The sequence below is a fragment of the Haliotis asinina genome, chromosome 2, assembly GCF_037392515.1.
Source record: "Haliotis asinina isolate JCU_RB_2024 chromosome 2, JCU_Hal_asi_v2, whole genome shotgun sequence".
Taxonomy (NCBI): Eukaryota; Metazoa; Mollusca; class Gastropoda; order Lepetellida; family Haliotidae; genus Haliotis; species Haliotis asinina.
The window spans coordinates 95,441,652-95,455,105 of record NC_090281.1 but is presented as its reverse complement, the minus strand read 5'-3'; the positions used below and the strand labels follow the sequence as shown (position 1 = coordinate 95,455,105).

The window sequence follows — 13,454 nt, the reverse complement described above, 5'->3', positions numbered from 1 at the left end:
AGAAAATGAGATCATAACGCGGACCCTGCTGACAATCATTAGCGAAATGATGATAATTATTTGCATCACGAACCTGTCTGACAGATGTTTCCTTCAAATCCATCCTGGCAGGTACAGTTGAAAGCACTGCCTCTAGCAACACAAGTCCCGTTGTTCTGGCAGGGATTCCTCACACAGGGATCACCGCCTGCAACACAATGTTTAATGTCTCTCACAAAATCACCGATTTAACGAAAGGGGCCGGTCATAGTTTTCATAAATAATCTATTTTCATTTTTGTCATTGAATAGTTCATTTTCTGTGAACCTTCATGCTTGAAAAGCACCACAACGCTGGATCCCTACGACGCATGATGAAAGAATTTAATGCTCAATGTTAGATACAAAGACATTTTTGTCATTGACTGAGGATACCTATTTCACAGTCTGTGCCATTGATACCATCAGGACAAGTACACGTGTACCCATTGACCACGTCAACACAGGTGCCGTTGTTGACACATGGGTCACTGGTGCATTCGTCAATATCTGAAACATGCACAGATGAACTGATGAAACAATAGAGGAGGAATTTAGTGATGTTTAGTCTGGCCAGGGATATGTTCACTTACTCTTTCTGCAGTGTGTGTCCAATCTGTTGGAAGTTCAGTGGCTGTTGCTGATCATCCCCCAAACATTTGATGTTTTATTTGTGAGTATTTTGTTTAATCCCGTCGCCTTGTAGGCCACGTAGTTCTTGGATATTGTAGTTCATGCAACTGGTTCCTCAGTCGTGCCGTGATCGGTCAGACATTGTCGTTTTTATGCTTGTTGCACAATTGAATTTCGTAAGTGTAATATAGTGTCATACATTTGTTATTTTGGATGTGTTGCAATTTGATGACAAATAAACGGAAAGCCATATTTTCCATAGCACAGTAATTCATGTCGCACGTGTACTTAATGTGGTGTACTATTGTGATAACTGATAACAGTTCGGTGATAAAAACCTGCTGGTATATTTTGTGTGATCAAGGTACGTTTCCGTTTCAATATATGAAAATACTCCTCACCCGTGCTACAGTTCCGGTCTGTGTATCCAGGTCCACAGTCACAGGTGTAGTTGTTGACGTGGTCGACACATGCTCCGTGCACACATGGACTATTAACGCAGTCGTCGATATCTACATTCATATCATTTATTTATTCATGTCTATTATATGGCCAACATGCTTTCATCGATATCTTCCTGATGTCACTAACTACGATGAGAAGTTTTCAGTATATGCACAATGATCAACAACCCTTGACACCCCTTCCATTCATCCCAAAAGTGCCCGTGAAGGTGCGGGTTAGAAATGGTCTTAAGTAACCTATTCTTGTCATAAGAAACGACTAACGGGGTCGGGTGGTCCGACTCGCTGACTTGGTTGACACACGTCATCGTATTCCTATTGTGTAGATGCTCGTGCCGTTGATTGCTCGATTTTGTTTCATTTCACATAATTCATAATAATACAGTCAAGCAGTACATTAAGAGCCACGGTTGACATATTTCAGTATGGATTAAGGAAACAGAATACACAAAATAATCTGTTAACTTTGTCTTCCTAGAAAAGGGGTTATTTCGGGTCTTTATGTGAACTTATTGACTGATAATGGGGCGTTGATGTAGCCTAGTGGCAAAAGCATTAGGTCGTTATGCCCAAGACTCGGGTCCTTTGAGATTATCCACATAGGGACAGCCAACTGTGAAGTCTGTTTCTGTTGTCCCCTGTCTTGGCATTACAGGAGTTTTGATACAAACGGCATGAATATGGGATCACGTGTGTACTATTGCACGATTTGACCAACTAATACTTTGCCAAACAAAGTGACAATGGATATTAGTAAGCACATTGTTCAACTTCTCACCTGTGCTACAGTTCCGATCTGTGTACCCAGGTTCACAGTCACAGGTGTAGTTGTTGACGAGGTCGACACAGTTGCCGTGTACACATGGGTTTGGTGCGCAGTCGTCCACATCTGCATGTAACATCCACAACCGAAATACACGACAGCGATTGGATTAAGCCAAAACATATCACAACAAAAAGAGTGATAGTCAGATGTTCTGCATCCTAAATGCCCTGTACATGGGTCGTAGCACAGTATATTTACAGTGCTTTATGTTGTGAAAATAGGTAAATGTATAAGGCTGTATACCGCAAGCTTTTCCAACGATTTGTGATGCAATATTTGGTTCAGATAGATTGTCTGAAATTATACGTATTTTGTGATTGTCTGTTTTAATTTAAGCTCAAAGCTACGCATTCTAAGATGTTTTGGTGAAAAAAAACGTATTGTCGTCACTGCGCCATTTCAGTCTCCACCTCGTAATCAAACGTACACTTCATAACCGATGCATGTTAGTTGTTATCGTCTCGCACAGCCTCCTGCCTGAACCATATTTGGGGAAATATGTGATGAGAAACTAGAATATCTTCATGTGGCCTTAGCAAGAAAATACACAGACTAGATGAACATCGCGACTTTGAGAGGTGTCGTGTATGACAGCCCACATTTTGTTTCCGTCACTCAACTTTGCACTCTCCTACCCAGAGTTCCATGCGGCGAGCCAGCATAGCATCTCTGCCACAGGCCAGAAAGATGTGACTAGTCCTCACATCTTACACAGTTCAGTCAATATAATGTACAAATTTCATAACTGTTTTATTTTTGTTGAGTCTACACATCTAATTAAACATCTTTGTTAAAACGGTTCATTTTCACTGAGAAATTATCCTAAAACTTGTAACACTATTACGATTTGCGTAGCGACCCTTTGTTTACGTGGGTTGTACGGCTCCACAGGCTGTCATCGAAACCTAATGGATAGCAAACGATGCAAACGGTTTGAAATATAAATATGTTTTGTCATTTACCTTACTGACGCAAACTCAATATATTTTATACAAGGTCACAATGTTTCGAAACAGTTCCTAGTCTCTTCTTCAGGTGATTTAATGATGTACAAATCTGTGTTGGTCCGTGAGTTAGTGGGCACGTAGCTTAGTCCTTTGGATAGCAGTGAGATCTGTGAGGTTGTCAAGGGTTTGCTGCTCAGGTTTATTACTGTTTTCTTCAGGTATTCATCTCAGTTTTCCCCTAGCTGTTAGAGGTCTAGGTTGACGAGGTCTAGGAATTTATTGACGTGGCTGATTCTGATCTTGTCGTGAAGTGACTTAGCTGAGGTGGTCGTGATGTTCTGAATCTTCTCATATATGTCTGACTCCAGTTGGTGTTGTGGGGTTGACTTGCCATTCTCTATGGCTTGGTGAAGGTGACTCCTGTTTTGCCTCAGGTTGCTTATCTGGTGTTTCAGTATCTTGCTGCTGACATCGTGCAGGAGCTTAGCGATAGCTGTTGTTGTCCGTCGGAGGGAGGTTTTCAGTTGCAAGCCTTAACGGACTAGTTTGTTATCTCGGCATCAAGGAATGTAAACTGGTTGTCGTTTCGAGTCTTCTTGGTTGGTTGAATCGGTTGATCGCTGCGACTGCCTCATCTCCATGATGATGTCGTATAAGTTGTTTCAAAGGCATATAGAAGTTGGTGGAATCAAACTCAATATACTTTAAGGTTCAACTTCTTTATTATACAAGGTCGTAACGTTTCGAGACAGTTCCTAGTCTCTTCTTCAGGTTACTTCTGAGTATACTGAATTTGATTCAACCAACTTCTTGAATCGCTTGCTTTATGCGAGTCTCAGCATATTAATGAATGTGCGCATTTGTTCACAAACACGAGAAAAGTCCGGTCACGTGATATGCAAGTTACCCCGTGGCAGTGATGTTATGCTAAGTTATCGCTGCGCCGGGGTGTAGTAACTTTGGTCATTTGACCAAGTGCAAATAGTGTCGGCAGCACGCGATGTTATTACACAATGTGTACTAACATTGAGGACTTATTAAACAGTATTATAGTCAAAACGTAAGAAATAAATACACGTAGTACACCAGAGAACAACAGTTCTTAATTTTTAACCACTGGCGTTTAGAAAAGAAATCCCTTCTCATTCCACACTGTACGTGACGAAACCAGACTGACTTTGAGTGTGATACATTCGCTATAAACTAATAATCCTCAGATATTTCAAGGCACCCGTGACGAGCCCGTCAACCCCCTGGTCAGCAAGGTCCATAGCACTCCACTGCTGGTCGCAAGGAGCGGCCCAATTGGGCAACCTGTTTGCATTGGGTTGCGTCCCGTGTCGGTGGAGGACGGGACCCTGATGGTTGAGGGCAACTGGACCTTTAACCATGTTCTGTGTGTGTTAACACACCACTTCGGCCCTTACGTCACCTAGACGGGTGGTTGAATGGGCCCGATTCGACCAATCGGCCGGTCATGCAAAGCCCTGTGCATGGATTAAATATGTCACAAATTTCGGCCTTGGCTGAATTATTCATCGATTTTTCTGGTTTTGGAATGTATTTTTGAAGTTCTGAACTTTGCCTAGAGTCTTATGCCCAGAAGGTGGTGACTCATGGGCCAATCTGGTGGATTAATATTTTTATAATTCTTCTGCTGGAGTATATCATCCGGATATCCTTGGTGCTGCAAGCTGGAGACCCGCTTGCTTTAGCATTGTCCTTGTGAGTGAGTGAGTGAGTGAGTGAGTTAAAATTTAACGTCACATCGGCAATATCTCAGCCATATCGTGACGAGAACATCTAATATCAAAATTAATTATATGTCTACTATAAAACCTGTCAACGAAGGACAGTAAAACAACTAGAATATCACAAATGGAATTAAAACTAGCATGGAAAGTTAAAAACAACATCACCATTAGGACAATACACTATAAAATCAGGCTATAGATCACCAAACTAGGGACCATGGGGACTTACAGTACCTTTGCTACCTGCATGGACCCCAGTTGGATTTACATCATCCCTTCAGCTGCTGGCGAGTGTGCAATATGCTAGCCAAAATTAAAACAACAAGAATACTACGATTAAAAACCTGGTAGATTTAAATTTACATGGAATGTTTGTGGACTTACGTACCCTCTCAGTGGGACAATAATTTTACAATACTTCAACCCCCCTTTTGAGGGTACAGCCACTAACAATTCTAGTTCCTAACCTAAACTACCAATCATTAAAATACATTTATATACAGAACATATTACTCAAAATTCAACCAAGAAATAAATTTCCTTTAAAAAAACAATAATTAAATGAGCGTTGACTGTGTTAAAAAGATCCTTAACAGTTTTTACAGAAAAATACTTATCCCTTATGATGGAGAATTCAACACAGTCAAGCAGGATATGCTTGACCGTGACTCTCTCATCACAAGGGATACAAAACGGAGGATCCTCACCTTTTAAAAGGTATGCATGAGTGTATCTTGTATGGCCAATACGACATCGTCGCAAAATGACTTCTTCAAATCTGGACTGACAACCCAAGTATGTATAACCAATGTAGGGTTTTATTTCATGTAGTTTATTTATACCTACTTGGGTGTCCCACTTCTTCTGCATCAGATCACGAGTGTAAGCTCTAATGCTAGTTTTGTAGTCAGAATAAGGAATACGAAGTGGTGTCACAGATTTGTTGAGTGCTGCCTAAGCAGCAAGATCGGCCATTGCGTTACCGGAAATGCCAACGTGGCTGGGTAACCAACAGAAGACGATGTCGTATTGGCCAGTAGCAAGATCATTATATAATTCAATAATTTCAATTAAAAGTGGATGTTTACAAGAAATATTTTTAATCGCCTGAAGGCAAGAAAGAGAGTCGGAATAGATTATATATTGTTTATGTTTATAGCGTCTTTGAATATATTTAAGAGCTGTTAATATGGCGTTAGCCTCAGCGGTAAAAATAGAACTGTTGTCTGGTAATCTAGAAGATATTGTTCTGGATCCAATGACAGTGGCACAAGCTACTGCGCCACCGTCCTTGGACCCATCTGTAAATAAGGATTTATAACTGCTATATTTATGTTTCAATTCATTATATTCTTGTTTATACTGTAATTCATTAGTTTCTGATTTTTTAAATGTGGTCAGTGTTAGGTCCACTTGTGGCCTAACCAACTGCCAAGGAGGAGAAGAAAGAAGACGGGAAGGAGCTATGTTTTCCAGCCCAATGCCGGCAGCAGCAAGAAATGGTTTAATTCTTAAACCAAGAGGCGGTATAAGCGAAGATTTCATATTGTATAAATTCTCACACAGAGGACTGAAAACACAGTTATATGCAGGGTTTGACTCACTGGAATATGATTTTGTTACATACTGTAAAGCTAATGTGATACGTCGCTGCTCAAGAGATGGCTCATCGGCCTCAACGTACAGGCTGTCAACAGGTGAAGTTCGAAAGGAGCCAAGACAAAGTCTTAGACCTTGATGCTGAACAGAATCTAAAAGTTTCAGGTTGCTTTTGCAGGCTCCACCATAGACAATGGAGCCATAATCAAGTTTTGACCGGATCAGTGATCGATACAGTTGCAGGAGGGTAGCTTGGTCCCCTCCCCATTTAGAATTTGAAACGACTTTCAACAAGTCAAGTGCCTTCAGGCATTTAGTTTTGAGGGATTTGATATGTGGTAGAAACGTTAAATGTGAGTCAAAAATTAATCCCAAGAACTTGGCCTCCTTTACAACTTTGATGGGAGTGCCATCTAGAGATAGTTCTGGGTCCTTATGTGGTTTATATTTTCTGCAAAAATGTATACAATTAGTTTTGGACTTCGAAAATTTGAAGCCGTTTTCAAGACACCATTTATTTATTTTGTTTAAACACAACTGCAGTTGCCGTTCAAAAGTATGCATATTTTTACCTCGGCAAGAAATATTAAAATCATCCACAAAAAGCGATCCATCAATTGAATCATTTAAAACTTTTGATAAACTGTTGATCTTGATGCTAAAAAGAGTGACAGATAAAATACTGCCTTGTGGAACACCCTGATCCTGATTGTAATGATCAGACAGGGTAGAACCCACACGGACCTGGAATTGTCTGTCATTTAAAAAGTTGGCAATAAATTGAGGCAAACGACCTCGCAAACCAAAGTCATGTAAATCCCTCAAAATACCATGTTTCCAGGTTGTGTCATATGCTTTCTCAAGATCAAAAAAGATAGACACAGCAAGTTGTTTATTAATTAGTTAACAAATGATTCCAGTCGCACTAAGTGATCGACAGTACTTCTGTTTTTTACGGAAACCACACTGTATATCTGTGATAAGATTATTTGTTTCCAAGTACCAAACAAGTCGATTATTTATCATACGTTCCATGGTCTTGCAAACACAGCTAGTTGGTGAAATAGGTCGATAATTGGACGGATCCGTATGATCACGTCCAGGTTTAGGTATTGGTACTACTATGGCGTCACGCCATGACGGAGGAAAGTTACCCGATGTCCAAATATCATCAAAAATATTGAGACGAGTTTCTAGGCAGGATTCCGGTAAGTGCTTCAGGAGTTGATAATGTATGTTATCAGCTCCAGTAGCAGTGTCATGAGCTTGATCAAGAGCAGTATGGAGTTCATGAATAGAAAACGTTTCATTATAATCTTCACCATTATCAGAATTGAAATTAATAGTTTTCTTTTCTTGTTGTTTTTGATATTGCTGGAATTGGTACATAATTTGAAGAGGAAGAGTGTTTAGCAAGGGTTTCACCTAGTTTATTAGCAATATCTGATTTATCAGTAAGCAATTGATGTTTAAGATGATGGACAGTAGATTTAGTACCTTTACCTTTGATTTTCTGGACCATGTTCCATACCTTGGACATAGGTGTCCGAGAATTTATTTTGGACACATAATTTTGCCAAGATTGGCGTTTGTTTTGTTTGAAAGTACGCCGTGCTTTAGCATTTAAAATTTTAAATTTATTTAAATTATGCACCATAGGATGGCGACGGAAATAATGTTCAGCTTTCTTCCCTGCCTTCCTAGTTTGTTTGCACTCATCGTTGAACCATGGTTTTCTTATGTGTGGAACTCAGAGGAATTTGGTATACACGCATCAGCTATGGAATTCAATTCATCAGAAAAAGATTTAATAGCATCAGGAACGTCAATAAAACGTTCGGGTTTAAGTTTTTCCGCACACAGTGTTTCATATAAAGCCCAGTTAGCCTTTTCAAAATTCCGCCTTGATGATGGAGGAACATCAGATGGAGTTACAGCTTTTAATATAACAGGAAAATGGTCACTTCCACAGAGGTCATTGTGGACTGACCATTCGAATTCATTTAATAGTTCGGATTTTGTCAATGACAAGTCGAAAGCAGAATAAGTCCCTGTACCAGGATGTAAATATGTGTTGGAACCATCATTATAAATACATAAGTCATTGTCAGAACAAAAGTCCTCCAACAATTTACCTCTAGTGTTTGTATTTACACTACCCCAGAGTGGGTTGTGCCCATTTAAATCTCCCATTATAATACAGGGCTTCGGGAGCTGATCATAAAGAGCTTGAAGATCGGTTTTGGCAAAAGCCGAAGATGGTGAAATAAAAAGAGAGCATAGCGTAAACGCTACATGTAAAGTAATTCTCACTGCAACAGCCTGCATATTAGTATTAAGTGAAACAGGGCTTTGAATAACGTTTTGTTTGACTAGAATGGATGATCCGCCAGTGGCCCTATCACCCGGAGGTGAAAAACAATGATATGCATTAAAATGACGAAGGTCAAATGTATCTGTTTGCTTTAAATATGTCTCTTGGAGACATAACGCTGAAGGTGTGAAATCTTGGACTAATAGCTGTACTTCATGTAAATTTGTCCGCAATCCTCTGCAGTTCCACTGTGCAATATTATTGGAATAAACTATCTTTTGGGAGATTTATTGGGGATCTACCCCGCACTCTTTTGGAGGGCGACAAGCTATGTGCCCTAGAATGGACGTTTTCAGAAACGTCCATATCTTCAAGAGACCCATATTTATTGTACAATTGAATTTTATTTTGTGACCCCTTAGGAGCTCTGCTACTGTGTTGTTTTGAAGTATCAGGCTTTGGCTTTGGTTTACTTTTCACCGTTTGTTGACTATCAGATGTTTATTGAGACCTTGAATGTGACTGAGATGATGATGATTTGTGATCAGAAGACGACTTTGAGGTACTAGGGAGTGGTTCCTCAGTCTGTGATGATATAGCAGGGTACAAAAGCTGTGGAGAATCGCAATTTACCCAAGTCAAGGTAGTTTGGCAGCCTGTGGATGGTTTTGTTATTTTCGAGCGTGACTCCAATGTTGTTTTTGCTACTGCAGCATAGCTTTCTGGAAGATCAGATCTTTTTACTATATTTTTGGCCTCAGAAAAAGAGATATTTTGAGTGAATTTGATTCTATTTATTTCCATTTGTTCTTTCCAAACAGGACACCGTTTAGAAAATGAGGAATGGTCGCCTGAGCAGTTGGTGCATTTTTTAAAATCACTGGTACAATCTTCTGTTGTGTGTGTCTTCTCACCACAGTGGGCACACACAACGGACAATGTACAAGTATTTACACCATGGCCGTACTTCTGACATTTAAAACACCTGAGCGGGTTCGGAATGTACACGTCAACCTTGATGTTGCAGTAACCAGCCTTCAATGATTTTGGAGCTGTCGGAGATGAAAAGGAGAACAGATAAGTATTGGTTGGAACACTTTCATTGTTTTGGCGGACTGAAAAGCGTTTGACGTCGAGCACACCTTGATCTTTCATTTCAGTCATGATGTCAAGTTCTGTCATGTCAGAAAACAACCGATCACGGTCTCTGATGATTCCTTTGCTTGTGTTTAACGTCTTATGAGCAGATACAGTAACAGGAATTCCAACAAACGATTCTATGCTCATCAAATTGACTGACTGCTGCCGTTTCCCACACTCAACCTGCAGTGCACCTGAACGTAACCGTTTAATGTTCTTAACTTCCCTGGCAATACCTTGAATACCTTTGGCAACAGCGAAATGGTTCAATTTTAGAGGCGTTTTATCAGCAGATTCGATCACAAGAAAGCGTGGCCAAAACTCAATTGATCTGGACGGTCGAAGGTCATTATCATCAACATCATTTTCAAGAGGACGTTTGTTTTTTTTTGTGGGGATTTCATAAACCATATTTAGGGTTGAGATTTCATCATCCGAGCTCCCCACCCACCACGGAGTATCACAAGGACAATGCTAAAAACAAGCGGATCTCCAGCTTGCAGCACCAAGGATACCCGGATGATATACTCCAGCAGAAAAATTAAAAGATTAATAGTTCCACCAGATTGGCCCATGAGCCACCGCCTTCTGGCATACGACTCTAGGCAAAAACAAACAACATTAAGATCAAAACATTCGCCAAGTCTTTAGACATGTTATAATTTCGTAATTTTCTCACAACAGTAAACAAATGTAGCACAGGGCTTGGCGTGACCAGCCGATTGGTCGAACCGGGCCTATTCGACCACCCGTCTAGGCGAAGTCAGGGCCAAAGTGGTGTATTGAGCAACAGGAACACGGTTGCAGGCCCCTATTGCCCTCAACCACCAGGATCCCCTCCTCCGCCGACACAGGCCGCAACCCACGGCAAACGGGTTGGTGGACCAGATATCCCCCCGGGTCCACTACGGGGGTGTCGGCGAGCTCTTAGCGTGACCCAGCACCCACCACGAGGAGGTGGCTCGCCACGGGTGCCGCATTGTCCTTGTGATACTCCGTGGTGGGTGGATAGCTCGGATGATGAACCACATTACACTAACCATGGCATATGAAATTTCACCCAAAAATACCAAAATTTCCACTTGAAATTGACCCTGATGATACTGACGACAGACCAGGATGTTAAAAACATTAGACGCTAACGTTCGGGTGCGCTGATAGTGGAATGCGGGGAAAAAGCAGCAAATCAACCAAACTGATGAACATTAAATCTTTCGTGGGCATTCCGGTCACTGTCTCTGCTCACAAAACCTTGAACACAAGTAAAGGTATCGTCAGAGATCGTGATCGATTGTTTGATCTTGATATAGTATCAGAAATGAAGAATCAAGGTGTGCTTTATGTCAAGTGCTTTTCATTTCGGAAAAGGCAGCCGTGGCGAGCCACCTCCTCGTGGTGGGTGCTGAGTAACGCCAAGAGCTCGCCGACACCCCCGTAGTGGACCCGGGGGATATTTGGTCCACCAACCCGTTTGCCGTGGGTTGCGACCCTGTGTCGGCGGAGGAAGGGATCCTGGTGGTTTAGGGCAATAGGAGTTTGAAGCCGTGTTCCTGTTGCTCAACACATCACTTTGGCCCTGACTTCGCCTAGACGGGTGGTAGAACTGGCCCGGTTCTATCAATCGGCTGGTCACGCCATGCCCTCTGCATAGTAAACGTTTTTTGCACACTCAACTACTTATTGGGTCTTGGGCATTTCGATTTTTCATTTCCAAACTATTAATATATTTAATGCCTAGAGTCCTATGCCAGAAGGCGGTGGCTCATGGGCCAATCTAGCAATGTTGACCTCCAAGTCCAATATGTGTCCAATCATTTGTCACGGGCAGAACCACCCTGGCAATTTATTTGGTATACAAATGTTGCTGTTTGTGTCATAGTTGCCGGAGTATAGCATCCCTGTATCCCTGGTGTCGGCATCTTGGAGATCCGATGCTATTTGACATCGTCCTTGTTGACAATCCATGGTGGGTGGGGAGTAGGGATGCTGAATTTGTTCCTTCAATCATGGATCCCCAGTCATCTGGTTCATGGCGAAATGAAAAAAAAGAGACGAACTGAAGATATTGATGAATCAACAAGAAGCGTTTCTTCCAATGCTGATTCCTGGGCACGCTTCTTAGTGATTGAGGCAACAGACAATCTTCCTATTAAATTAAACCCCTTTGCCATTTCTAAGGCTGTTTCAGGTATTTGTGGAGAGGTTCGCAATGTCACCCGTCTTCGTAGTGGTTCACTTCTGGTGGAATGCGCACGGAGACAGCAATCTCTAAATCATTTATCTATCAAAACATTTGCCAATATTGAGGTTGCTGTGTCCATGCACAGAACATTAAATTCCTGCCGGGGCATTGTTCGGGACAGGGCTCGCTGCCTGTCTGACATGTCAGAACAAGACATAGTAACTGAACTTCATGATCAGGGAGTCACAGCTGTAAAACGGTTCACCGTCAAGAAAGAAGGAATCAGTGTCAATACCAATACATATCTCTTGACGTTTGCTCGTGCATCCTTACCACCTTCAATCAAAGCAGGGTATTTCAATCTTGGAGTGGACGTGAATGTCCCCAGCCCGCTTCGCTGCTTTAAATATCAGACGTTCGGTCATGGGGCTAGTTCTTGTCGTGGTTCGGCTGCATGTCATCGTTGTGGTGAACACCATGCAAATACAGACTGCAACAATGAGTTCACATGCGCAAACTGTCCTGGACCTCATGCTGCTACATCAAAATCTTGTCCTGTTTGGCAAAAGGAGTCCAAAATAATGAAAGGAATATTTCTTACTTTGACGCAAAAAACTGTTGACAGCTGAAACCACACCTCCATTAAATAAGACCTACTCTGCTGCCGTCACTCACGCTGTTATGACATCTCCTGTAAGTTGTCAGACAGACTTGACATGGGTTAAGTCTGCAAAACCCATTACCTTATCCTCAGTTGCAAAACCATCTTCCCCAGTAACTCAATCTACATCTGGATCACAGACTGAGAGACAGCCTGAGCCCAAATCACAATCGTCTGACAAACAGACCGACGGTCAAAAACAGAAAGGAAAAAAAATAAATAGAAAATCAATTCCCATCATCCCTTCATCTTCAGAAGTTCCTGTAGAAAACTCTTTTGGGCCTCTGGATATGGATATCACTCTGTCCTCACAGGACCGCAGGAGGAATTTACCCTCCACACATTCGCGTGGAAGATCACCAATTGAGCCACCATGAACCAGTCCAATCTATTGCAGTGGAATTGTAGAGGACTAAAAACTAATTTCAACGAGGTACAATTGCTGATACAGGACTTTCAGCCGTCTACGCTGTGTCTCCAAGAGATATATCTTAAAAATACAGATACCTTGAATTTGAGACAGTATAACGCTTATCATTCTTTTTCTCCTCCGGGAGGACGAGCTACTGGAGGCGCTTCTATTCTCGTTCATCAGAGCGTAATACATAGCCCTGTTACTCTAAAAACAAATCTTCAAGCAGTAGCTGTTCGCCTGACTTTACACATTGCTTTGACATTGTGCAGTTTGTATATCCCTCCATCTTCCAATATTTGTCAATCAGATCTTCAAAGTCTATATGATCAGCTCCCAAAACCATGTATTATTATGGGGGACCTCAACGGACACAATCCACTATGGGGAAGTGACCATACTATTAATAAAGGCAAAATCCTTGAGGAATTAATTTCCGATAATAATTTGTGTATTTTCAATGATGACTCAGCTACTTATTTACATCCAGCTACGGGAAAGTGCT

The 13,454-nt window shown here is 41.5% G+C and overlaps 1 pseudogene; it reads right to left on the bottom strand.

Annotated features, from left to right (window-relative positions):
- Positions 1–396: 396 nt before the first annotated feature.
- The window catches only part of LOC137272125 (fibropellin-1-like), a 33,516-nt pseudogene continuing 20,458 nt past the window's right edge, over positions 397–13,454 (bottom strand).